General features: G+C 47.0%; 1 protein-coding gene, 1 long non-coding RNA gene and 1 other non-coding gene across 3 annotated transcripts in view; 2 read left to right on the top strand and 1 right to left on the bottom strand.

Annotated features, from left to right (window-relative positions):
- LOC139060895 (uncharacterized) overlaps nt 1-3,876 on the bottom strand; it is a 185,128-nt gene extending 181,252 nt beyond the window's left edge. The window contains exon 1 of the long non-coding RNA XR_011515076.1: nt 3,630-3,876. This is a non-coding gene — a long non-coding RNA (uncharacterized lncRNA). The remainder of the gene's footprint in view (nt 1-3,629) is intronic.
- Nucleotides 3,877-4,239: 363 nt separating this feature from the next.
- LOC139047164 (U4 spliceosomal RNA) lies at nt 4,240-4,381 on the top strand. The gene has a single exon (XR_011507075.1). It is a non-coding gene; the product is annotated as a U4 spliceosomal RNA (small nuclear RNA).
- A 17,067-nt stretch (nt 4,382-21,448) lies between these two features.
- The window catches only part of LOC139060881 (calcium-activated chloride channel regulator 1-like), a 30,921-nt gene continuing 25,762 nt past the window's right edge, over nt 21,449-26,607 (top strand). The window contains exon 1 of the mRNA XM_070540148.1: nt 21,449-21,610. The gene's annotated coding sequence lies outside the window, so the exon portion shown is untranslated. The remainder of the gene's footprint in view (nt 21,611-26,607) is intronic.

Here is a 26,607-nt window from a genome sequence, read left to right as displayed (position 1 = left end):
AAGGCAATGTATGATGCTTGTTGAGGGCAAGACGCCAATGACAGGTGTATTCACAGAAAAGTAAGACACCTATCAAGCAATTTACAAATTCTCTGCCTCTTGTGTCACAGTGGGACATACCTGTTCTGGAGGACTGGCCCAGAATGGGCTCAGTGGCACATACTGAATGGCTAAATCAACGAAAGTGGTGTCAGTCACAGATTTGCGGGCTTCTGAGACCTCTGTGAGCCTGAAATTATATGTTCAGGTTTTATTAAAGAAATAATATTTGTCATACAAGAGGGAGGTACACATACTTGGTCAGCATACAAGAGTTATGCAAGCTACTTTGCTGGTGCTTTCATATAACTTGTATATGTATATATGTACCCACAGATATATCCGCTAGGACAGCAACCACCCCAGCATCAGAGGGGCAGCCACACCAAACTTGAGAAAGTAGGCAAAGAAGGCTTTGCTATAAAACCAGGTGGAAAATAGCGATGGCAGCAGCTGTATGCGCCTCCAGGAACTGAATGCTGCCCTTTTGCTAGGGCAAGTAATTAAAGAAGTTGAAAGGCAGGTTCTGAACTGTGCATAGTGTTATTCTTGCACTAGGTACGACACAGAGACCAGGAACTGTATTCAGCAATAGAATCTCCTGAAGTGGGATTGAATTATATTGCTTACAGGCTTTTTAAGGCAGTTGGTATTGCAGGTACTATAAGCACAATGAAATCACACCTTATTGAAGCACAGGCAACATGAATTAAAACATCCATCTGCCATTTCAGAACAGTTGCTGTGCTCTGAAGCGTCCGGTGCATGTGGTTCTGTGTGCCAAGGTTATCTTTACAGCAAGGTCTGCCGCACTGAAGTCAATGATGGAATCTGATGGTATGATGATTGGAATGATCTGATGGAATGAAGACAAGATGCTCTGACAGAACTCCCTGTCGGGTTGGGTTTAACTATTAAGTTAATAGTCGTGAAAACAAGTTATTTTCAGGGTTCTGATATGCTTCATGGCAAGTTGCACTGCCTTTAGCTTATAAAGTCTGTACATAGAGACTGGAAGCCAAACATTTTGACAGAATTGCCTGTCTGCTTAATTATAATTGTAAAGATAATGTTTCCATTTTACACTTTTTAGATGTTATTCACTTCCCAATGGAGGACTTTAAATGAACTTATGAGGGGGTTTGTTATGCACCAAACTATGCTGATATGTGCACTCAATTCTTGCATTTAGCTTCAGAACTCTGCACAACCATGTCTCTAGATGTCTAGAACCAACCAGCTAGTGTTGTACCATGTTTATAACTTCAGTGAGAGATGTTGCGATAGAAAAGACATCCTTATTATTGCATACATACGTAAATAAATGCTATTAAGATGAAGTAATCCAACCTTTGGAGTCACAGGCTAAAAGAAGGCTGCATCTGAAGGCAATGCGTGCCCACCTAGCCGGGCATCAGAGTACAAGATAGGAACAAGTCATGGCTATAGCGACTCTTCCCATTGGAACGAGTGTATAGCAATGGCCACTAACGATCCTTTCAAGAATGACAGATGGCATTAATTGTAGACAATGTACTGTGCTACAGAATTATTTATTGCTGAAATTAGATGGAGAAAGATGGGTGCACACACTTTATTGAAAAAGCTAATGGAGTGTGACATGCACGCCACTTATGCACTTGTGTAACACTGAGCTGGCAGCGATGCAAATATAACATGAATGAGATTACACATGACAATACAAACTGAGCTTAGCATCAACGCGGCTAAGCTGAAACACCAACACTGAATTGGGAGATTGGCTTCTGAATTTCACATGCCGATAAGTATGGCAGGGCTGTAGCAAAAAAAAAGAAGTGTAATTGTAAAAGGTGCAAGAACACGGGACAACGAGAAAGGCTGGAAACACAAATGTACATTTGTGTTTACCATCTTTTTCATTGTTCTGTGTGCTCTTGTGCCGTGACAATTATGCACCAAAATTAACTCCCCCCAGCAGTTCTCTATACTTTCAATGACAAAACCATTTCCAGAGAAGGGAAAAAAAAAAAAAACTAGGCATTTGGTAAAGTGCATGTGTATAAAGAATTACTGCACATTTGGCATGTAGAAACACTTGGTGTAAAGTGTTCCACTGCCCCATTAAAAACATTTCCTGACTTACTTTTGCACCTTGCAGAGATTGTGATTTTTCCCTTAAATAAAACTCGAAAGTCTGCACCAGTCCTTGTCTTTCTCTATAAATGAAGCTCCATATGCTTCCTTCCTGCACCCCGTCACAGGCCACAGAGTTATCCGATATTGAACAAAATATATTTACTCATTCATATATGATGTGCAAAGTGAGCAAGGTCACAGCAAAGAATGCCAAGGACGTCGTGTAGAAAATGAATACATTCAGACTTGCCCAATTTGCAGTCGTTCTTGTCTTCATTGCTTAATGCATGCATACAAAATGCAGTCTTTATTTTTGTAACACAAGCTAATGCGTTAACAAAGTTAAGATTGCATTCTAGTAAACAGGAAATAAGAGACTATGTAAAACAGTAATGTGACGACAATCCAACACGATACCAGGTGCAGCGGCCAAGTTTCTTTGGAATGACTGAAACACCACGATTATAGACTCACCTCGGTTAATCAGCAGTTGGTTTTCATAACTCCACCTCATTGCACTAGCAAGAATGGCATTAAATTTCAATGTGAAGGTGTTGATGAAACATATTGGATAAGCATGGTAGTTGTACAATGGAAGCCCCAGGAACGAGTGAGATGATTGTTCATATCATGCACAAGTACTAGGTCAAAATTGTGCATGTTTCAGCACAAAAACGTAATACAGAAGCTCCTACACGAAAATTTCCCCGGTGTAGTTGTATATTATGGCGAGTGTAGGTGATTTCAAGGAACACGTCAAGCTGCACTAGTACGATGCCCAGAAATGGTGAGTGGCCTCAACAGTCTTCGCCATACGTGCACAAACTGCAGGCCACAGGACTGACTGTGGAAGTGCCCTGCACACGTGCTAGCTAGTTAAAGGGGGTGAGAAAGAAAAAGAAAAAAGAAAAAACGCCATGCAGATGGAATGCAGATGTAGGCACGTGCAAATGGATCGCGCACTTGGCACGGTGGTCTCTATTTGGCCTGAGCTATGTCTAACCATGTCGCACGCGCGTTGGGTGTGGGCGGAGACCGAATTGTCGAAGCTGCGTTACACGCACACCCACACCATGCAACGACAGGCGGCTTCCACCGATGTATGCTCGCTGCTTGCCTCACACGCTTACTTGAACGCGCTGCATTTGTTTCATCGGTTTTACCGTTCACGAGGCTTCTTCAGTACGACGGCGAAACGTCGTTGATTTCACTAATCTTTTGATCGATGCTTCACTTCGCATATTCGGACATGTATTTTCCAGGCCAGACCGGTTGCCGTCAAACAATTTCAAGCTAGCCAAAATGAGGCAACGGTGGGCAGGAAACAGATGAACGAAATGTGGCTACATGCAACTGTCATAAGCATATGAGCCGTGTACGTGAGTCCAATGGGCCCGAAAATGTTAACAAGTGTGGCATGAGCAGCGGTGCCCCAAGAAACATGCCTGGTTCGAACATGATGAAATACTTACTAAAAGTCTGCGGAGAACACTTGAGTTCGCTCGATTCTGGCAACTATTTTATCACTGTACTTAGCAGAAATACGCCCATGAGTTAATTATCTCACAAAGTTGCATACTCGTTGCAGAGAACTTTAGCCCGCGTGAGCTAGCAGCTTCCTGTTACTCAATGGAGTAATATCGGAGAATGGCGCTCGAAGCCACTCTCGATTGCAACACAGCTGCACATACAGCAATGAAGAATACTCAAAAAGGAGAAAACGACAAAGTTCCGTTATATGCAACACCTAGAATTCAGGATAGCGCAGGTCAGATATTTACGATAGGTACTGTCCACCTAACGGCGGTTACTGCGAGTGCCGTTCAATTCTCCGTCGCTCAACGGCAACAGATTTGATTAAATTTACGGCACTACTAAAGCAAGTTTAGAAAAGATAACTGTATTTTACCTAACTTTGTATATAAAGGTAATTGTGCAAACAAATTTTCAGTTAGCAGATTATGTAAAACGTTTATTTTATTGTGCAGTTCAAATATAATTTTAATAAATGTGCCTCGCTACGCTTGGGTCAGTACCTAGGTTATGCCTGAGGGGCACTTTCGTCCAAAGGCGGAATGAGTTAGCTTTGCGCAGAGGCGGTGTCGTACCCAATGAAGTGATAACTGAGGGGCGACTATTGCTAGTTGAAAACTTTTCCCAATACCCCGCCGGGACGACGTGAAATACCGTCGGCCATGGCAATTTTTGGCAGGCCCTACGGGGCTTCGTTATACGATCCAAAATAAGAATTGTGAGTCACGTGTTGCGGTTATTATGTATCGGATCTCTGATACAGGCGTGCTTTTCGCAGCCAGACGGTCACTGCATGCTGTAGGTTAATTACGGCGGCCTTACACCGGTGCTTCCGCGCATATGAGTTGGCCATACGTCTGTGTGCAACCTCGGCATGCTGTGGTCTGCGCATGATCACGCATTCCTCCGTACTAGTGGAAGTTTTCGCAGTCTTGATGGTTGGCATCCCGATCGATGTTTACCACTGCCGTTTGCTTATGGCAGGCCCGCGTGGCGTGACAAAAAGGGGGGTTGCTCTCAACGTACCTCATATGCAGATGGGTGGATTTTACTTGGTATGTGTATACCAGCGTATGTGTTTGTCTGCAGCATTCTCCAGGCTACCGACTGCTCCATAGTTGGGTTTTGTGTGGCTAAGGGTATAGTCTTCTTGAGATCCTGTAGTGTTCTACCTCGCACTTCGTAGGTGCGAGAGACGTTCTTGGCGGTCTCGGCTTCGTCCCCAGCTTGGTTAGCGTAACTTCCACAGCGTGAGCTCGGGCGACGGCATCCTCCTTAGCCTTCGAATCCAGGGGTCCATACTGTCTTTGGAGAGGTAGCGCTTTCGGCTTGCTCTCAGTGTGACCGCCGCGCTCGGAGGCTCTCTACTCGCGCAAGATGGAAAACACCGCGTTGTTGTGTATTCACGAACGAACGTCCCGCGGCTGGTGTGGCGACGGGGAAAATGCGCCTCCGCATCTCGAAGGCCATGCAAAAACACCTATGCTATTTTTTTTTTCTTCGTTGGTCAGTGTCTGCGTTGCGTTCTCGCATTTCACTGCACACAGCACAACTTTATCGTGTATTTTCTTCTGATAGTATGACGAATACCATAGGTCCCATTTATTCATGGCTGGAATTCCTGTCGCAAAAAATGTTTGCTGTTTAATTACCAGTCGTGATAGAGAGGTACAACCACGAAACAGCAACATATGCTATAGTCACCTTGCAACCCGCCGTGGTTGCTCAGTGGCTATGGTGTTGGGCTGCTGAGCACGAGGTCGCGGGATCGAATCCCGGCCACGGCGGCCGCATTTCGATGGGGGCGAAATGCGAAAACACCCGTGTGCTTAGATTTAGGTGCACGTTAAAGAACCCCAGGTGGTCAAAATTTCCGGAGCCCTCCACTACGGCGTGCCTCATAATCAGAAAGTGGTTTTGGCACGTAAAACCCCAAATATTATTATTATAGTCACCTTGCAGTGAAGCTTTCCACAGTACGCAAGCCTACGCCATGAAGGCTGCAGAATATCGCAACACGCCGAGAAGTGCATTCAGAAGTAGGAAGTTTAAGCGATGAATGCGCTTGTTCATGGTTTTTATCTTGTCGGCGTATTTGGACTACTCCCACAGCACACGTGACCATCATGTGACTGTGGCAGAGTATAATCATTCATTCCTTGCCCCCCCTCCCCCCCCCCCAGCTATTTCTCTGCTCTTATTCCTAGCCGTCTACTCTGTCAATATGTATTTGCTATTGCTGGGAATAAAAAATAGTAATATTATTATTACTTATTATTACTGAGGTGCATCAATGCAACCTCTCGGCTGGTTATCTAAACGCACCTCATTTTATGTAACAAAAAAAAAAACCGATGATTGCGACACTCCCTACTGTGAAATTTGAGCGCAGCTGTATACGTGTCTTTATTTTACTTTTATTACTATATTATTTATACAGTACTGCTAGACTCCAGATGAGGCAGTAAGCAGGAATGGGTGACACGAAAAACGAGGGCAAAGTGCTCATGCATAAAAGAAATCAAGACACAACAAGCGTGCTACAAAAACCGACAAGAAGTTAAGAAACGTACTCACGAAAACACCTGCTAAAACGCGTTGTCAAAAAAAAAGAAAGGAAAAAAAAGAAGGAGGACAAGTAAAGCACACGCGCAGCGTTTGAAGCACTGGCGATTGCAACTGACTGCAAAAAATTATTACAACTGAAGCACGTGTACAAATGTATCTGTAGTTGGGCATTTCACAATGCTGGCTGATAGTTGGTTCCATTCACGAATTGTCTTCGGAAAGAAATAATTTTCGAACGTTCTAGTACGGTAGGAATATTCCTTTAATCTTTTCATTATGATGCGATCGGGTGGTTCGTCTGAACACTGGCACTATATTGTCACGCGCTAAGGCAAGAATAAGCAGCAGGATCAGCAGCCAGACACGAAAACGTCAGACACAAGGAGGACGGTTCACCAGCCGGCGCAAGATCCTTGACTTCGTCGTCTTCAATCACCGTTTTTGCTGGGCACGCAGCGCTGGCTCAAAACACCAGGTGGCATTATTCCCCCTCCCAACGGAGCATCGACTCGATGCTCAAACACAAAACGTACATGGAAACTACACAAATTAGGTAAGACAAAAAAAAATGCGGGGGGGGGGGGGGAACGCGCTAGCACATACGGAAATCCACACTGAAAAATGTGTTCTGCGGTTGGGAACAAAAAAAAAAAAAACGCTTCACAGTTCTTTGGAGGAAGACGCGACGACAGCGAAAACAAAAGGTTGTTTCACTAGTACACTTCACCGTGTAAAATACGGCTTGAGGCGGACCACATGTACAGTCTCTGCGCGTGGTAAACAGCGCTTGGACGATGGCAGGTCTCCATCTGGGATCACTTCATAGTTCACGGCGCTTACACGCCTTAGTACTGTGTATGGTCCGAAGTACTTGCTGAGGAGTTTCTCGCTGAGGCCTCGCCGTCTAATGGGTGTCCAAACCCAAACTTGGTCACCAGGCTCATAGGTCACTTGTCTATGGTGGAGATTGTACCTTATTGCATCGATACAATGCTGCTGTCTTATGTGCACGCGGGCCAGTTGACGCGCTTCCTCGGCGCGCTGAATGTACTCCTCGACGTCAGGAGCTAACTGGTCGAGCTGGTCGGTATCTTCATATGGCATCATGGCGTCTAGCATAGTTTGGACATCTCGACCATAAACGAGGCGGAATGGCGGGAAGCGTGTAGTTTCCTGCGTGGCAGTGTTGTACGCAAACGTTACGTACGGTAGGATTTCGTCCCACGTCTTGTGCTGCACATCCACGTACATAGCGAGCATGTCGGCCAGTGTTTTGTTGAGTCTTTCTGTCAAGCCGTTAGTCTGAGGGTGGTATGCAGTGGCCTTTCGATGACTCGTGTAGCTCAGCTTGAAGATGTCATCCAGAAGCTTCGCCGTAAATGCCGTCCCTCGGTCAGTGATGATGAATGACGGTGCGCCGTGCCGAAGCACAATGTGATGCATAAAAAACTGGGCAACTTCAGATGCTGTCCCGCGTGGTAGTGCCTTCGTCTCAGCGTAACGCGTCAAGTAGTCAGTTGCGACAATGATCCACTTATTGCCGGAGGAAGACAAGGGAAATGGTCCAAGAAGGTCCATTCCAACTTGATCAAACGGCGTACGCGGAGGGTCGATGGGTTGTAGAAGGCCTGCAGGCTTGCAGGGTGGTGACTTGCGGCGCTGGCATTCACGGCATCCTTTCACGTAGCGTTTGACGCAAGCAGTCAGTCTAGGCCAGTAGTACAGTTGCCGTACCCTGTCCAGAGTCCTTGAGTAGCCCAAGTGGCCAGACGTCGGCTCGTCGTGGCAGGCTAATAGGATGTCGTCGCGAAGGGCTTGAGGTACTACTAGCAGATGTGGTTTGTCGCCGGCACCAGTGTTTCTTTTGTATAAGATGCCCCCTCGTAGGCAAAATGACGACAACCGTCGCGAAAGTGGGCGAGGAATGGACGCGATGCCGCCTTCTAAGTGATCGATGACGGGTCTTAACTCAGCGTCCGACCGCTGTTTAGCGAGCAGATCCGGCCCGCTGAGGGCTCCCAGAAAGGCGCTGTCGTCTTCCACGTCAGGATTCGGAGATTTAATAGGTGCCCGTGATAACGTGTCAGCATCTTCATGTTTCCTGCCTGACTTGTACACGATGGTGATGTTGAATTCCTGGAGTCGCAGACTCCAACGTGCCAATCGTCCAGAAGGGTCTCGGAGGTTGGTCAACCAGCACAAAGCGTGATGGTCGGTCACAACTTTAAATGGCCGCCCGTAGAGATACGGCCTAAACTTTGTGGTAGCCCAAATAACCGCGAGGCACTCCTTCTCTGTGGTGGAATAATTGGACTCTGCGCGTGACAGAGTGCGGCTCGCGTAGGCTATGACTCGTTCAGTGCCGTCTTGTCGTTGCACCAGGATAGCTCCGAGACCGATATTGCTGGCGTCAGTGCGTACTTCTGTGTCGGCATCCTCATCAAAATGACCGAGCACGGGAGGAGAAGACAAGCGACGTTGTAGCTCCGCAAAGGCGGTCTGTTGTGCATCAGTCCAGAGGAATGGCGTGTCGTCACGCGTAAGGCGAAATAGCGGATCGGCAATCTTCGAAAAATTTTCAATGAAGCGGCGATAATATGCACACAAGCCCAAAAATCGTCTCACACTTTTCTTATCGGTTGGAGCGGGAAAAGCTGCTACGGCAGCAGTCTTCTCAGGATCAGGCCGAACACCTGCCGCGCTTACGACGTGACCAAGGAACTTCAGTTCCTCGTAACCGAAATGGCATTTCTCTGGCTTGAGTGTAAGGTCAGCCGATCGAATGGCTTCGAGTACATTCCGAAGGCGTCGAAGGTGCTCGTCAAAAGTTTCCGAAAAGACAACGACATCATCGAGGTAGACGAGGCAGCTTTTCCATTTGAGGTCAGCGAGAACAGTATCCATCATTCGCTGAAATGTGGCTGGAGCGGAACAGAGCCCGAAAGGGAGTACTCTAAATTCGTAAAGGCCGTCCGGAGTTACGAAAGCAGTTTTCTCGCGGTCACGCTCATCGACTTCAATTTGCCAGTAGCCGCTTTTCAGATCGATAGAGGAGAAATACTTCGCGTGCCTCAGCCTGTCCAGAGAATCGTCGACACGAGGCAACGGGTACACGTCTTTCTTTGTGACGTTGTTTAGCTTCCGGTAGTCTACACAAAATCGAAGCGTGCCATCTTTCTTTTTAACAAGAACGACTGGCGATGACCAGGGACTGCATGAAGGCTGGATTACGCCGTCTTGAAGCATTTCCTTCACCTGCGTTTGAATAGCATGTCGTTCCGTCGGGGAAACACGATAAGGCTGTTGCCGTATGGGGGGCACGTCGTCATAGGTGATGATACGGTGTTTCGTAATCGATGTTTGACGTACCTTCGACGACCGTGCAAAGCAAGAGTGGAACTCAAGCAACAGCTCGCGCAGGGGTTGTCTGTTCTCTTCAGGAAGCGTTGGACTAATGTCGACGTTGCGTAGAGGTGCGTCAGCAGTGCCGATTGCCTCGGAAACAAAACACTCAGTGACATCGGCGATCGGGTCGGCGTAGGCGATGACAGTACCGGGGAAAAGGTGCCGGTGTTCGTAGCTGAAGTTGGTGACAAGAACCTCACAGTGGCCATCGTGGAGATCGACAAGGCTTCTTGCTACGCAAACACCATGAGAAAGCAGGAGAGACCGATTGCTTTCTACGACTGCTTCACCGTGTATGAGATTGTCACATGCCACTTTAACCACGACACTTGCACGCGGTGGTAACGTGACAGCGTCATCGATGACACGAAGAGATGCTCGAGGGTGGATGGTGTTGGTCGTCGCTGTGGCGCTTTTTGTCGAGAAAGTGACGAGGCGTTGTCGAATGTTGATTATAGCGCCGTGCTCCCTGAGAAAGTCCATGCCGATGATTAGGTCTCGAGAACACTGAGGGAGAACGCTCAAACTGGCAACAAACGTAGAACCGCGAATCTGTATTCGTGCCGTGCACATGCCGAGTGGTGTGACGATGTGCCCGCCAGCTGTACGAACTGGCGCTTTATTCCAAGGCGTGGTCACTTTCTTCAGAAGGGTGGCCAGTTTTTCGCTGATTATAGAATAATCCGCTCCAGTGTCCACTAAAGCACTCAATTCACGACCGTCAAGCAGTACAGGAATGTCCAAGGAAATTCTTTTTCTGTAATCAGCAGGTACTGTCGTCGTCGATGTATCGTCGGTCCGCGTACGCGTCAGTGGGGGTCCTTGAGCACGTCCAGACTGAGCGGCCTCGCCCCCAAAGGTCGCTGTGGTTAGTTTTCCCGTCGTGGGCTGGGCGACCGACCCTGCACCACGCTTGCATACGTACGGCGAGTCGGAGAAAACCGCCGCGGCGAAGGGGAGCGTGACTGGTGTCGAGCTGATGGAGATCCGCGCTGCTGGGCAACGTATTCTTCGATTTCAGGAGGACGCTGGCCGAACCTAGGTCGCGGCGAGTTCGCTGAGAATCCGCGTAGTCCGAGCTCTCGATAGGAGCACTGTCGGTAGACATGCCCAGCTTCGCCACAGTGAAAGCAAAGGGGACGGCGATCAGGTGCCCGCCACACGTCTGATTTCCTCGGGGCGTGTCGGTGGTCCTGGTAATACGAGGCAGCTTGGACGGCCTCGAGCATGGCCGGGCGCGCGGCGCGAAGCGAGGAGGGAGGTGGGGCAGGTTGCCTCAAAGCTTGCGAATATGACATATGTGGGCTGTCATGTCTTAGCGGTCGAGCTTCTGTATTGAAGGGTGGTTCTTTTAGCGCATGCTGAACTTCGTCACGGAGAACGCTGGACAAGGAGCTGAGCGTCGGCTGTGAAGGTACCGACAGTCTCTGGAGTTCTTCGCGGATCACGGAACGAATGAGCTCTCGAAAGAAATCGACGTGACCCCCGAGAGCTCCGAAGAAGTCCGTAGGGGAGGCAGTGTTCACTTGACGGTCGTATGATGGTGTCCGCTGGCGAAGAGTCTGCTCCATGGTGATGGCCTCGGAAAGAAACTCTGACACAGTCTTGGGAGGACTGCGCACGAGACCGCCGAACAGCTGCTCTTTCACTCCGCGCATCAGGTACCGCACCTTCTTTTCTTCCGACATGCTGGAGTCGGCTCGTCGAAAGAGACGCGTCATGTCCTCGACGTACATTGCGACACTCTCGTTCGGCATTTGGATACGGGACTGGAGATCACGCTCAGCTCGCTCTCGGCGATCAGGGCTCGCATATGTCTCAAGAATCCGCCTTTTGAATTCTGCCCATGAAGTTAAGGCATCTGCACGGTTCTCGTACCATACACGTGCGCCATCGTTAAGGCTGAAATAGACATTTTTCAGCTTGTCTGCGTCATCCCACTTATTGAACGCGGCAACACGTTCATAGTGCAACAGCCAATCTTCAACGTCCTCATGTATGGCGCCGTGGAAGGGATTCGGCGTTCGCGGATTGAGTAGCATACAATGAATCGGCGTTGTGCCTTCCATACCGGTTGGGGTGGTCGGAGCTGCCATTTTCTCTGGGAGGAGTCCAAACTCAGGGGCTTGTCCACGGATCCTTCTGCTGGCGCGGTGTACAGGCGTAACCACCGGTACGGGGCTGGAGCTCCTGCTGCCCGGAGGGGTTTGGTGCATAGATTAGATTACCCAGCACCTCCACCAGTTTGTCACGCGCTAAGGCAAGAATAAGCAGCAGGATCAGCAGCCAGACACGAAAACGTCAGACACAAGGAGGACGGTTCACCAGCCGGCGCAAGATCCTTGACTTCGTCGTCTTCAATCACCGTTTTTGCTGGGCACGCAGCGCTGGCTCAAAACACCAGGTGGCAATATGTATGTGTATTTGTATATACCAAGTTTATTGTGGAATAGCAAGTGCATGTACTTTAATCGGTCGCGTTGGCGCCGCTTTTGTAAATAATCTAGACCTGCTTTTTTTTTTTTACCAGAACACTCGCAGAATTACGCCGACTATGTGAACGGTGTACAGACCTAACCGCTTTATTTTTGACAGATTATAGCTTGCTTATGGTGCCTCCAGTGTACGGATCCCAAACAATTGATCCATATTCTATCACAGAACGAATTAAGGTTTTAAATGCTATTAATTTAACCTCGTGTGTGCACTGTGGAAGGGTCCTTCTTAAAGGGACACTAAAGTGAAAAGTGATTTCTTCAGCATCAGTAAATTACCGTTCTACAACACCAAGAACACCACTCGTACAACGATAAGACGTTTGGTAAGCCAGAAAAAGCGCAAGAACGAAATACGTGTGGCGACGCCTACTCAAGTTCCCGCACCTAGGGGCTGTGACGTCTTGGATTTTGATGGCATCTTCTAGGGCCTACTAAATATATATAGCGGTCCAGATTGACTACATTGTGTTCCAAGGGAACGAAATATTAAACATGGCAAGTTTCGGGAACCTTTATTCGGCCAACGCGGCCCAAATGCGAAAACATACTTTGGAATCCCTGACGTCACGCTGACGTACCGGCGCTGGGGTTTCGGCGCGAGATTCAAATACTGATACTTGGACCTCCATTTTCTCATCGAATAATCAAACAGTTTTTTTTATATGACTGCCTGGAGGGTTCTCAAACAATGATTGATTAGTCTAAACTGATTTATTGTTTCGCTTTATTGTCCCTTTAGGTAACCAAATTTTCGCATGGCCCTCTTCACAACTTCCGATATGGGTCCATTCCACCCTAGATCCAATGTTACTATTACACCCACATATTTATAGCTGTTTGCCTCTGAGAGAGGGTTGCCACCTATGCAGCACGAGAAACTTAACGACTGTCGCTTCCGTGTTATGATCATCGCAACTGATTTTTTTTACGTTTATTGTCACTTACCAATCTGAGCACCACGTTGCAATTTTTCTCTAAATCATCATTAAGTACAGCCTGGTCGCTGGAATTGTGAATGCGGGTGTAGATGATGCACTCGTAAGTGTGTAGCTTAATTTTGACGGGTAGGTGGCGAACTACGCCATTAATAAAGATTAAAAAGAACAGAGGCCCGAGAACAGATCCTTGTGGGATGACCGACTTAACAGGTGCAGGAGCAGGGCACTCATCATCGATTCTCACACACTGGCTTCCACCACACAGATAAACTTCGATCCGTGCAAGGAGCGAATTATATTTTAACAGCGGTTTTAGCTTTAAAAGAAGCTTACATTTTAAGTTATAGCTTAAGTTAGTTTAAGATAAGCATATATTGGCTGGCGCGGATAATGTTACTCGTGCGGCACGTTACAAATGGAGCGAAATGTGGGGCGAGTCTCGCGATCGCGGGAGGCTGCGCGTGAGTGACGCGTGGGCTATTAGTAGTTACACGTAGTACGTAGAGGCTTTGCGTACGTAGAGCTTCTACGTGTGAGCAGTGCGCATGCGTAGAACGTAGCGGGCGCGCGCGCGCGCGTCTCACGTACGTACGTGAGATTCAATTCTTTGCGTGCGTTTCTTGCGCGCGTAGACAGCTTCGCGCGGGAGTTCCGCAAGACCACGAACAAGCGATAGCGGGCCGCGCACGCGCAGCAGGCTCGCATCGAAACACGGCGACAGGATTGAATTGGCTACCGCCGAGTTCACATTTCCCGATAGATGGAGCTACGGGGTCCCTCTTGGCGTGCGTCGCGTACGTGTAGCTAAAAGCGTTTACTGCCCTGTACGGCCGTAAACGGCCGTGTAAAAACGTGTACGGCCGTTACGTCGTAGCCTTCGTAGTGCAAGGCATCAAAGAAGTAACGGAAGCACCTGTACTCATCTTACCTTCGCACTATAGTGTAGGAAGTCGCCATTCTTTTTTTACTTGATGTAGAAAAATGTAGCTCCGTCCACCTACGCGACAACATTTCTATAGCTGTAGTTTACCATGAAAAGTACACTTTTTACACTGCGGTTATGATGGGCGTAGACAGCAGACGACAAACAATTAAACAGGCTGGCGTTGCAAACGCGTGGCGCCATTTTGTCTGATACTGTCGGCTCGGTCTGCACTGATATAGCGATGATAGTGAATATTCGCTGCAAATACGGTAACGAAGTGCTGGCGTGACCATGTGCCACGGAGGAAGGTGAGCTAATTCTTCAGAGAAGATAAAGTTATCTTGTACAGATGGTGCGGGCTGTTTCAGACTCAGCGCTGTATTAGACGCATTGAGAAGTGATCTTCGTGCTCTGCGCTCTCGCCATGTATTTCTCTGCAGTTAGTCTAGATTTGTTGGTGAGAGGGAACTCGTGTATATTGGCGCTTAGGTTTCAGGCAGTAGGGGCACATACGCAACCAGTAAGTGCGAAGTCAGGGGAAGCACGGAGTCAGGCGCTTTTCGTCTGCTGATGCAGAAGAAGACGCGCAGTCGTCTGCTCTGATTGGCTACAGCCCAGCGAGCCAAGAGCAGCACGCAACGTCATAGACCCTGCCCGGCACTACACTCGTATACACGAGCCCGCACAAAGTGCATGTAAAAAAAAGATAGTCCTGATACATTTATTACAGTGTAGTTCACTGTACCTCTATGCCCACAGTAGTTCAACGATCGCAGCGCCAGCTTTTTGCAGGAAGCTGCGTGGCTGGCGCATGGCCGCCAAGGTCGGGCGCTGGCGAATCTCGGAGGACATGTTTGGCGGCAGTCTCTTTGACGCAGGTTGACGGCGCATAGTGAAGCGTATCGCAATGCGTGAGCTGTGCTATTTCGAGCCTGACCTCTGGCGCGCGGGCTTTTCTCGTCACCGATAACTGCAGAGTCGTGGGGCGAACGTAAATAAAGGGCTGCGGATGAGCTGTATCTCTTGATCTCGGTGCTGCAAACGTTGTGGATGTTTTGCTGAGCTTCTCCAGTCCGTGTACAAAGAGAGAGAGAGAGAGAGAGAAAAAAAAGAGGAAGAAAGAAAAGAAGAGCAGGAAGAAATTATGGAGGTTTAAAAGGAAGCTTTACGTCAGGAGCTGCTATCTAAGTACATGGTAACGGGAAAAAAAAAAACGTTTTTCTCGGAGACCACGACACCGAAGTCTCGTGACGTTTATTGAGTGTTACAAAAATGAAAAAGAGAGAGAGAGAAAAGGTCAGAATGTACCGACAGTAGAAAGCAAATTTTTTAGGCATCGATTTCCTAAAAAATAAATCGAACGTTGCAATATTTTAAGACACTAAATTATGACATCTGTACAACTGTCTAACTCGGCAAAAAAGTAAAGGATATCGCAATTCTGCAAACTGTACCTATTAGTGTACCTAAAGTGGACAAGATTGCTGTGTTATACACCATTCTGTAATACACTAGTGATTTTTTAGGTGCTCGCAAACATCGCCAGTATTTCACACAATCTATAAACTCGTATATCGGATCTACCCGTTTTAGATGCTCTAAAAGATGCAGCTCACAGAAATGCGATATCGGTTCTTGGCACAGAATTATGGATTTGTAAAATTCGGGCTTCAAGTTTTCTTTTTTAATTTTACCAATTATCGGCAATTTTTGTAAGAAAATATTCGAGCATTTAATTTTAAATGCAGTAAAAACTCGTTTAAAAGCTTTTCCTTTATTTGTCGGTTGCCTAACGAGATCATTTGTGTGTTTCTCACGCATTTGCTTATGACGTGTTAAAGCGTGGATTGGCGGGCATTCTGGCCGCTGGCCTACCCAGGGATTGTTAACTGCAGATAAAGAAAAAAAAATGAAACGGTAACAATTCATTATATTACGAGGGTAACGTCCTGAAATTGAGACGACGCCGATGACAACAACAACGACGACGACGATAACGGTGACAACGGCTGCGCCGTGGGTGTTTGAGGGATGGGGAGGGGGGGGGACGCTATAGAATCATTATGACTTTATGGGGTTTCTTGACGTACACCGAAAGCATGGCTCCCCAAAGCTGATATACCAGAGAGTGACAATGCCCCCTGAATACGGCGCTCACTACATTCCAGTTTTGTTGATTTGATCAGTTATATTTTATGCACGATATGCAATAATTAGTGCCATGCTCTATAACACTCTCTCGGACTTGAGGATACTGTTATAGATTGTAGATAACAAACAAACAAACAAACAAACAAACAAACAAACAAACAAACAAACAAACAAACAAACAAACAAACAAACAAACAAACAAACAAACAATTACAAACAAACAAACAAATAAATAATCGGGACCTAGGTAAAGGTCGAGTCCAAGTAGTCAAAAGAAAGAAAGCCTTTTAAATGCAACAAATTTGAGTCGTATCGTTTCGCCGGTTGTTTAATGAGAACTTTTCTGACTATAACACGTATCCGAATAGGGAAATCAGATCTGGCACAGAAAGAGGCATAGAGATTGTGCTTTATTCTTGGGAGAACCCTTTTTATTTATTTATTTTTTATTTTATTTTATTTTTATTTTTTACAGCGTAGCTGTTATACGCTAGGTTTTGGCGGTCTGTGTGCGCATGCAAAAAAGATGGCGGCCAGCCCACAGCTAAAGGAGCTCAAGGTTAAAGCGTATCGCCAGGTATGTGTGCCCCAATTGCGTTTAGTCGCGAGAAGTGTCAATACGTATTGCGATAGAAAAAAAAAATATCGTAGTAAGGAAAGTAAAACCGGAATAGGCACTTGAAACATATGGGTAACAGCGCGAACAGACGACCACAAGAAGGGAGACACCGTACACACAAGCAATACACACAATATATGTTTCAAGTTGAACCAACGCGCCCCAAAAGTAAGTACGGAGTATAGACACTGTTTAGTACGGATTGCGGTTTGATTGACGTCACGAGCTCTGCTATAGGCAAACTACGTTAATCTTATCTCAGTTTCCTTCCACCCGTGCAACGGGTGGGCGGCTTGCGGTGAGGACTGCGAAAGAACAGCGCACCTACGAAGAAAAAAAAATAAATCATGGGGTTTAACGTGCCAAAACCACTTTCTGATTATGAGGCACGCCTTAGTAGAGGACTCCGGAAATTTCGACCACCAGGGGTTCTTCAACGTGCACCTAAATCGAAGCACGCGGGTATTTTCGCCCCCATCCAAATGCTGTCGCCGTGGCGGGGATTCGAGCCCGCGACCTCGTGCTCAGCAGCCCAACACCATCGCCACTGAGCAACCACGGCGGGTACCTGCGAAGAACGACGCCGTGACGAACAGATGCGGGAATGTGGGCGGCGACCGGCTGGCGCGTCACGTGATAACGGACGAGGATCGCGCCGCAGACGGCAAATGGCGTAGGCCTTTTGGTTGGATCACCCCTGCCGACTCCACTCCCATCGTATTTGTGGGTGACTTCAACGTGGACGTGTATCTCGGCCGGACGGAAAGTAGTTCGTGCCGTCTCCCTCGGAACGGTTCGGCATTCAATGCGACACGAACACGCAGTGTGCCCACGACGCGTCATCAGTCGCGTACAGATCTCACATTGGCCAAGAACCTTTCCACTGTCGCCACAGAGCCACTGGCCGTACATATGGCGACCACAAACCGATAGTCACCTTGATGCCCAAATAATCCCAAAAAGCAAACAAAAGAAGGTTAAAGATAAAAAAAAGAACAATTGAGTATGGAGTACAATAAAACAACAACAGCAAAAATCGCAAAAAAAGAACAGAATTCATTGTGGTAGGTGTTTTTTTTATTTTCACTCAACATATTTATTATCAACATGTCTATCACCATGTATAAAGCTCCGCTGGTCATCAACCTTGACATAGTGGAATGGCTCTGAATATTGCGCAGGCTTTCTGCAGTCTTTTCATTCAACCATGTCTGACTTATCAATTAATTAAAACACGTCTGTGCCTACGTTTCGGTGAGGAGTCCATCAGCGGCTCCAGCATGCAGGGCTGTCGGAGGTCCTATTCCCCAGATGGCGCTTCATCATTTCATTTCGCTTTTTCCAAAGGGATAGGTAGGACGTTAGACGAAATAAGAGCGAGAGCTTGCTGATCGCAACCCACCACCATGTTTCAAAGGGGGCGCCCATAGCATCCATCCATCCATCCATCCATCCATCCATCCATCCATCCATCCATCCATCCATCCATCCATCCATCCATCCATCCATCCATCCATCCATCCATCCATCCATCCATCCATCCATCCATCGTTTTACCCCTAATAAATGGGGTATTAAAGGGAAGCTGAAGAGTCTGTCGAATTCAATAAGACGCTCATATACGGATGCGAGAACCTTATAAAATATTTAGGTAAAATTTGGTTTTTTTTTCAATTAGGAGCGACGTAATCGTCGGTTGAAATTGCGCTGTAGCTCCGCCCCCCGTCGAATGCCGCGCGCTGCTGCTGACGCTGACGATGCGAGCGGAGACCGGAAACCGCGGTGTAGTGACGTCAACACTAGTGTTCCGTTCCTTCGCAGCCTCCGCGACCGTGTACAACCATTATGTACAGATGTTCACTCATTTTTTCTGGAAAACCTTACAGCTTCCTTTTAACTAAGAGGTGGGTGCATAATTTGTACATATACAATGTTAAATTTTCACAAGCCACACAGGTATAAACATGTTGCAAATTACGAATCTAAGTATTGTGAGTTTGCCCCCGAAGGTTACGCGGAGCAAAACGTCCTTGCTACGCAGGATTCGGCTGGGCGTGGCTTTCAGCCGTTGCTACGAGCACCTCATCGGCCAATCGAACAGCCCTGATTGTAAACACTGCCGGGTGCCTGAAACACTGGAACACATACTGCGCGATTGCCCAGCATATATGCTGGAGGGAAGGACGTTGGAAAGTTTCCTAGCCAGCCTCGGCAGACGACCACTGTCGGAGGAAGCTATCCTCGGCCCATGGCCTGACATTGCAACGTCAGCTCGTGCAACTAAAGTATTGTTAAAGTTTCTGCAGGACACCAAGCTTGACGAGCGGCTCTATAGCAAGGCAACTGTCTCATATATATATGCACTCACCACTTCTCTTATCATCATCATCCATCCCAGACGAGGTCGCGGGACCGAATCCCGGCCACGGCGGCCGCATTTCGATGGGGGCGAAATGCGAAAACACCCGTTTACTTAGATTTAGGTGCACGTTAAAGAACCCCAGGTGGTCGAAATTTCCGGAGTCCTCCACTACGGCGTGCCTCATAATCAGAAAGTGGTTTTGGCACGTAAAACCCCATAATTTATTTTTTTTTTAATCCATCCCAGTACTTTCACTCCCCTTCCCTCTTCCCCAGTGCAGAGTAGCAGACGAGAGCCCACTAGCTCAGGTCGACCTCTCTGTCTTTCCTGTCAATAAATTCTATTCTATCATTCTAAGTATTGTGAGATTCAAACAGGCTGTACCGCGTGTCCCAGCTAACGTTAGCCGAGCTGTTCAACGAAAAAGAAAAGAAGACATAAAAAAGACGATGCAAGATACAATTATGAAATACACGCTGTTCAGTCGGCAGGAGTTTGACGACCGAGCACTGTAGCTCTTAAGGTCGTACCTTGCACAGCTCCTTCTAACTTTTTTCTTTAGCAGCTTGGCCAGCGTTCCAAGCGAACAGCTCCAAGCGCTTGCAATAAATATGACACCAACGCGGAACTGTACCTTGCGCTCGCATAGCCGTTTACCTGATAGAGGGACGATGACGTCACGGAAGTGAGAGTCACTCGTCCGTGATTTCTACCCAGCGCGACATAGCACATGCATGCGAAGGGAAGAGGTCACTAGGTGTTTTATCTCACGGACAATGCATATTTGCTGCGCTTATCGCTGTCTCTCGACTCTTTCGCGCGCCGCTGGGTGTGAAAGAGTCGTGGGCTGATATCAGCATCGTGGGCTGATGATATCCGCACGCCGACAAATCTTTTATTTTGGCACCGAACAATCGAAAGAATCTGCTATAGATATATTTACTTCGCTTTGATGGAAGTGTGCAATAATATTTTGTTCGTTCTTCTTTTGTTCATCCTTTCCTTTCGTATTGTGCTTTACGTTTTCACTACATTTTTTTTTTCAATTTTGCTCTGTGTATTATTGTTGCTCTTTCTAGTATGTACAGCGTTATTAATGATTGTATCGCACCCCCCCCCCCCCCTGTGTATTACCCTCCCCGTGAGGGCCTTTAGGGGTAACATGAATAAAATATATGTGCGGTTATTTAGGGGAGCGGGCTTAGGGCTAGAGGGGACGTGGACCACGCGAGGAAGATGCGAAAAAGAGGATTTACCTCTTTTTACCGCCAAGCTAGTCGTGTTCCGTTTTTTTACAGAGCGACATTTCTAAAACCCTAAAATTTGTATAACTGCTTTTCCTTGATTTTAAGAGTATAATGTCCGGTGTTTGTCGCTAACAACTGTATAACGTTTTTTTCTTCAATCGATGTATTTCCTCTTATGCTTCTGCGACTTCCATGTGTATTGTCCCACTCACACAATGCTCCCATGTAAAGGAGCTTGTGAGTTATTGGAATAATAAAAAAAGAAAGACCGTGGACATTTGTTAAGGAAGTGCGGCGCATTACGCTCACATTTCCGCGAGAGACACGCGGATTGATCGACTCGTTGTGACGTATTTGACACGGAAAGTGCACGCTCAGGAGCAGCAAGTGCCGTCAAGGTCTGCCATCTACCCGCCGCGGTTGCTCAGTGGCTATGGTGTTAGGCTGCTGAGCACGAGGTCGCGGGATCGAATCCCGGCCACGGCGGTCGCATTTCGATAGGGGCGAAATGCGAAAACGCCCGTGTACTTGCATTTAGGTGCACGTTAAAGAACCCCAGGTGGTGAAAATTTCCGGAGTCCCCCACTACGGCGGGCCTCATAATCAGAAAGTGGTTTTGGCACGTAAAACCCCATATATTATTATTAAGGTCTGCCATCAGGCTGACCCCTTCTGTAGCATGGCTGGCATATAGCCCCCACCGTGCCACTAACGTACACGACAGAACTGCTCGTTGCTGCGCTGTCCTGAAAAAGCAAAAAAAAAAAAAGCCGACGCAATAAGCAGAGTCTAACCGTATCTTTAGATCTTCCTTTTTTTAAATTCTGCGTTCGGACTGATAAACTCTGATTAGGGTAACCAAAGCGAGCTACTTGCGCGCGCCCAGAGATTATTCTGTCGGCTTATCTTATCTGAGACGTCGTGGTACACCGTCGAGCTGCCGCCGTTGTCGTCGGCCCCGAAATAACGGGGTGCTTCTATCTTTCTTTCACAAGGCCAGGTAAGGGCTGTAGTTTCACACGCCGTATAAGTAAACGGAACTCGTCCTCACGAGGTGCACATCTAGTCGACTCGCGAATGCGCCTGCGTCGATGCTTCCGTGATTTTTTTTTTTGCCGGTACTGACAGAAAAAAAACGTTCACTCAGGTCGTCGGCGTGACCCGGAGACGGTTCGTACCTTCCTAACAGCGGCTCACGATATTCAAGGTAAGCGAGGCCGTACGCCATATCATTTTATTTGATAGTTCAAATAGACAATAGACAAAAAAAGAAAGAGGAAGCAGGCTCGGTAGTCCAGAGTCAGTGATTGCGCTAAGCAGATCCATTGAGTTCCTAGGTATACTTTGTGGCGCAAAATACATTTCTGGAAAAGGGACAGAAGAAAGGGAGACAGTGAAGCGCCATTCTGCAGAAATGTGCTTCATCCAAAGCATGATATCATGACCACGTTGTTCTGTCACACTTTGGCTCCCTGCGCATGAGCGGAAGTTGTATTTTCTTCTATACGTTTGTTCAGGCTGTCATTAAACAGTTGGTAGTTGGCGCTTCACTGTCTCCCTTTCTTCTGTCCCTTTTCCAGAAATGTATTTTGCGCCACAAAGTATACCAAGGAAATCTAAGCACGAACTTGCCCAAGAAGAAGTCCTTTTGGAAGATCCATTGAGATTTACCCTTTCTCGTTAACTTATAGATATAGGCGACCCCAGTCATGCAAAACCGAAGGAATGTTTGCGCAATCAGCGCAACACGATTAACGTTCTTTTGTACGCCGCGCTGCACTGTCGTCACTTAGCAAACCCGCAAGCGAACAAATTCGATCGTTCTAAGCGTTATTCTAGTGTTCGAGACTTCGGGCGTGACGTTACAAGCAAGCATCCTTGGCGTTACGAAGAACCGTGACATTGCAGAGGTACCATAGTACCTATAGCTCGTATAAAGAACGACACACGAAAAAGAAAAATTGTCCTGCAAAGGAAACCCAATACCGATTTCTCAGGAGGAAAGCTTCACGGGTGAAAAAATTTCGTCCAGTTTCAAGGCGTAAAACACATCAGCAGATCACTAGGGTTGAGGATTGGGCGAGTAGGTATTGCATTCTAAAATTGGTACAGCGCAACATAGAAAGGAAGGAACAAGCTGAGCCGCGGCCAGGTAAACGAACAGAGCGGTGTTCCTTTATCTGGCCGGCTCGGCTTGTTTCTTCTTTTCTACGTTGCGCTCTATCAGTTTTAGACATCAACAGAGTTCCGCGTGGCTCCGCCGACTTTCGTCGATAACAAATTGCAATCCGATGTGGCCCTATAGGAAAGAAAGAAAAGTTCAGAAGCTCTGTCCCGGGGTGGCACTTAAAATTTTAATTATTAGGTTTTATTTTCCAAAACAACTTTCTGATTATGAGGCACGCCGTAGTGGGGGACTGCGGAAATTTGCACCACCTGCAGGGGTTCTTTAACGTTGGGGAGACACTCTTGAACCTTGCAAACATGGTCTTTGCGGTCGGATATGCATGTAATAATGTGGAACACGCAGGTATGACGAGCCCTTAGTTGCACTTTGGTTATTATTATCTGAATAAAAAAAAAGGCTATAAACGAAGATTTTTGTACCGTTTGCTTATGGTAGGGGGAGGGGGGGGGGCATCCTAATGCAGTTTTTTTTTTTTTGCAAACCTGGAGGGGGGAGGGATGTCGCTCGGGGGTGGGGTCACTCTACCACTTGAGCTAATGAGGCTAGAATATGGGAGAACGAGGGCGAATTAACTGACAACTGGAAGCGCGGAGACACTGTACGGCTTAGTGGGCGGGCACGGAACGCTCGTGCCAGCAGCTGAAGGCAGAACGCTGTGCTATAAGAGCCATCGAATATTCGAAACTTTCGAATAGCGAATCGAATAGTGCCGCACTCGACTCGGTCTTCGAATCGAATGATCGCTATTCGTGAATGAGAATATTTTTCGAATACTTCTTTCGAATATTCCAGAACATCAACTGCGCCCAAGTAATCGTAAAATTGGAGCAAAAGTGCGGTTGCGAAACAGGGGGTGCACATCGCGTGCCCTCTGAACTCATAATAATAATAATAATAATAATAATAATAATAATAATAATAATAATAATAATAATAATAATAATAATAATAATAATAATAATAATAATAATAATAATAATAATAATAATAATAATAATAATAATAATAATAATAATAATAATAATAATAATAATCAACATCACCATAATCATCATCAGCCTGGTTACGCCCACTGCAGGGCAAAGGCCTCTCCCATACTTCTCCAACAACCCCGGTCATGTACTAATTGTGGCCATGCCGTGCCTGCAAACTTCTTAATCTCATCCGCCCACCTAACTTTCTGCCGTCCCCTCTGAATTACACTGGGGAAAACGCTATCACACCTTCCCTCGCTGCCGCACCCATAGGGCCGATTTACGCTCGAGCCGCCCATCGCCGCAAGCCGCACCGCACGCGTGCGGTCGCGCGAAAGATTGCACGTATCAAACGCTTGTGCACAAATTTCGGTTTACAATGTGTAAGGTATACGCTGTGCACACAGTGTAAATGGTAATTTGTGCACAAGTGCTGGATAAGTGCAATTGTTCGCGCCACCGCAAGCGTGCGGTGCGGCTTGCGGCGATGGGCGGCTCGAGCGTAAATCGGCCCTCACACCCTCTCCCCTTTAGAAGCACCCCACCTATATAAACTGTGGCGGGGAAAGCATACGTCGCCTTGAAGACAAGTCCACTTGTCGAAACGTTGGCTCCTGCTTACACCTTGTTCTCGTTTTGCTCATCGCTCTGAGTTACACTGTGTGATGCCGCCGCATCCGGGTATCTTGCGTCGGTGTGTCTCCTCTGACCATGCTTTCAAGAGAAATCGAGTCCCGCGCCGTACTTCCTCATCCTCTGTTCCTGCCCTAATCGAACAAATCACGATTGCTGCCTGCCATTCAGTGTTAGTAACCGAAGACGTTTAGTCAGAAACACCACACTCAAAACCGAAACTTGGTATGAAAAAAATATCAAAGCTATTAGCAACCTTTTTCTACTTCAGCCATTTTAATCTATCTATCTATCTATCTATCTATCTATCTATCTATCTATCTATCTATCTATCTATCTATCTATCTATCTATCTATCTATCTATCTATCTATCTATCTATCTATCTATCTATCTATCTATCTATCTATCTATCTATCTATCTATCTATCTATCTATCTATCTATCTATCTATCTATCTATCTATCTATCTATCTATCTATCTATCTATCTATCTATCTATCTATCTATCTATCTATCTATCTATCTATCTATCTATCTATCTATCTATCTATCTATCTATTTTGCACCGACCAAGTGGTCTGAGAGAGTGAGTGAATACCTAAACTTTTATTGGGTCCAGCAGCAAAACGCGATAAAAAGCGCACCCGGCTAATCCTACGGCGGGACTGACAGGTCTAGCCTGCCGGCCCGATCGCGGGCGCGCTGGACGGCCAGGATTTGGTCATCAAAGACGGGACTTCGCAGGAGGGCGTCCCACGCTTCCTTGGTGAACTTCGGGCCCAGCGACCCGCACTCCCAGAGCATCTGATGCAAAGTAGCAACCTCACCACAGGCCACGCAAGAACGATTCGGGGAAATCTCAGGATATACGCTGTTAAGGAACGCCGGATTTGCGTAGGAGTTAGTTTGCAAGAGTCTGAGCGTGACCACCTGCTGCCTGCTTAGCTTGGAGTGAGGCAGCGGGAAAACCCTTCTCTCCAAGTAAAGGACGAGCGTCCTTTAAAGGACGGTCGTCCTTTAAATGTTTTAATTGCTAAGGATAACCCGCCGTGGTTTCTCAGTGGCTATGGTGTTGGGCTGCTGAGCACAAGGTCGCGGGATCGAATCCCGGGCACGGCGGCCGCATTTCGATGGGGGCGAAATGCGAAAACACTCGTGTACTTAAATTTAGGTGCGCGTTAAAGAACCCCAGGTTGTCGAAATTTCCGGAGTTCCCCACTACAGCGTGTTTCGTAACCAGAAAGTGGTTTTGGCACGTAAAACCCCATATCTTATTTCTTTTCTTTTTTTTTTTTGCTACGGATGACGCATTGTGTTATGCGAAAAAAACACGGGGCTCAAGGAAACAAACGGGCAACGAACACTGACTCACGAAGCGGCAATATGTGCACAGAGAGATAACACTTTATCGTCGCTATATGCGCTTAACAAGCAGGCTACCTTAGTCCGGGCCACTTCTGTCAACGTACTTGAGGGTGAGTATTATTCAAACGTTCTCATGAACATCGCCAACAGCACTTGAAAAATGATGTAGACCTACAGAAGATCCCCATAGATAGATCAGTGAACGTGATGCAATGACAAGGAGAGAGATACTTTATGTTTATTTAATAAATAACGTGCTTGTTTTTTATCTCTATTTATCAAGTATACATAAAGTAGGGGTGTAGGGATAGCGGCAAGCACTTGCGAAATAAAAATTTTGCTCACACGTTTGTGTCGTCTCGATCTTTCACAAATGCTTGGCGCGACATAGGTAATCATCGAGGACGGCTTTAGCTTCAATTTTTTTGTTCCTTCCGATTGTGCAGAGTAAGTTGTCCATCTTGTGCTTGTGGAGAGGAGGTTGAAGCCATTATGCACGTCAGAATTGCATGCGCATTTGGCCTGGTTGGTCTCATGGCTTGAGTAGAAACAGCCCAAGAGAACAAGACGTAAGGAAGGGACAGACGCCGACACCGACTAACAGCCAAGTGTTTAATGTTTATTTTCTAAAGTTGCATGTGGAGTATACCGCTCAACAAGAAAAAAAAAGAATGAAAAGACGTAAAAGGAGTATGCGTGGAAATGATGGGACGAAATCACTCCGATAGGGATGATATGTCCCCTGGAAGTAGTGAAAGGGATGGGAAGCTTACGCCTGCACTCATCGCCACATTTCGCGATGTGGAAGGCATCTTGCTTGCTTGTATACTTTATTTCAGTGTTCGCTCGTGCCGGTCATTAACATAACGTCCCCCCCCCCCTCCTTTTTTTTCAAACACCCGCAGGTAAGAGGAATCCGGTGAGCGACATTACATCGCTACTTAACAAACTTCTTTCCATGCCTTTTTTTTTTCAGCCTATGTTAGTCGCGGTCTCTAGATTGACTTTGTGACATAGGCTACGGAGCTTATTCGGGGCAATG

Source organism: Dermacentor albipictus, chromosome 6, assembly GCF_038994185.2.
Source record: "Dermacentor albipictus isolate Rhodes 1998 colony chromosome 6, USDA_Dalb.pri_finalv2, whole genome shotgun sequence".
Lineage (NCBI taxonomy): Eukaryota > Metazoa > Arthropoda > Arachnida > Ixodida > Ixodidae > Dermacentor > Dermacentor albipictus.
This window is presented reverse-complemented; position numbering and strand designations above follow the sequence as displayed.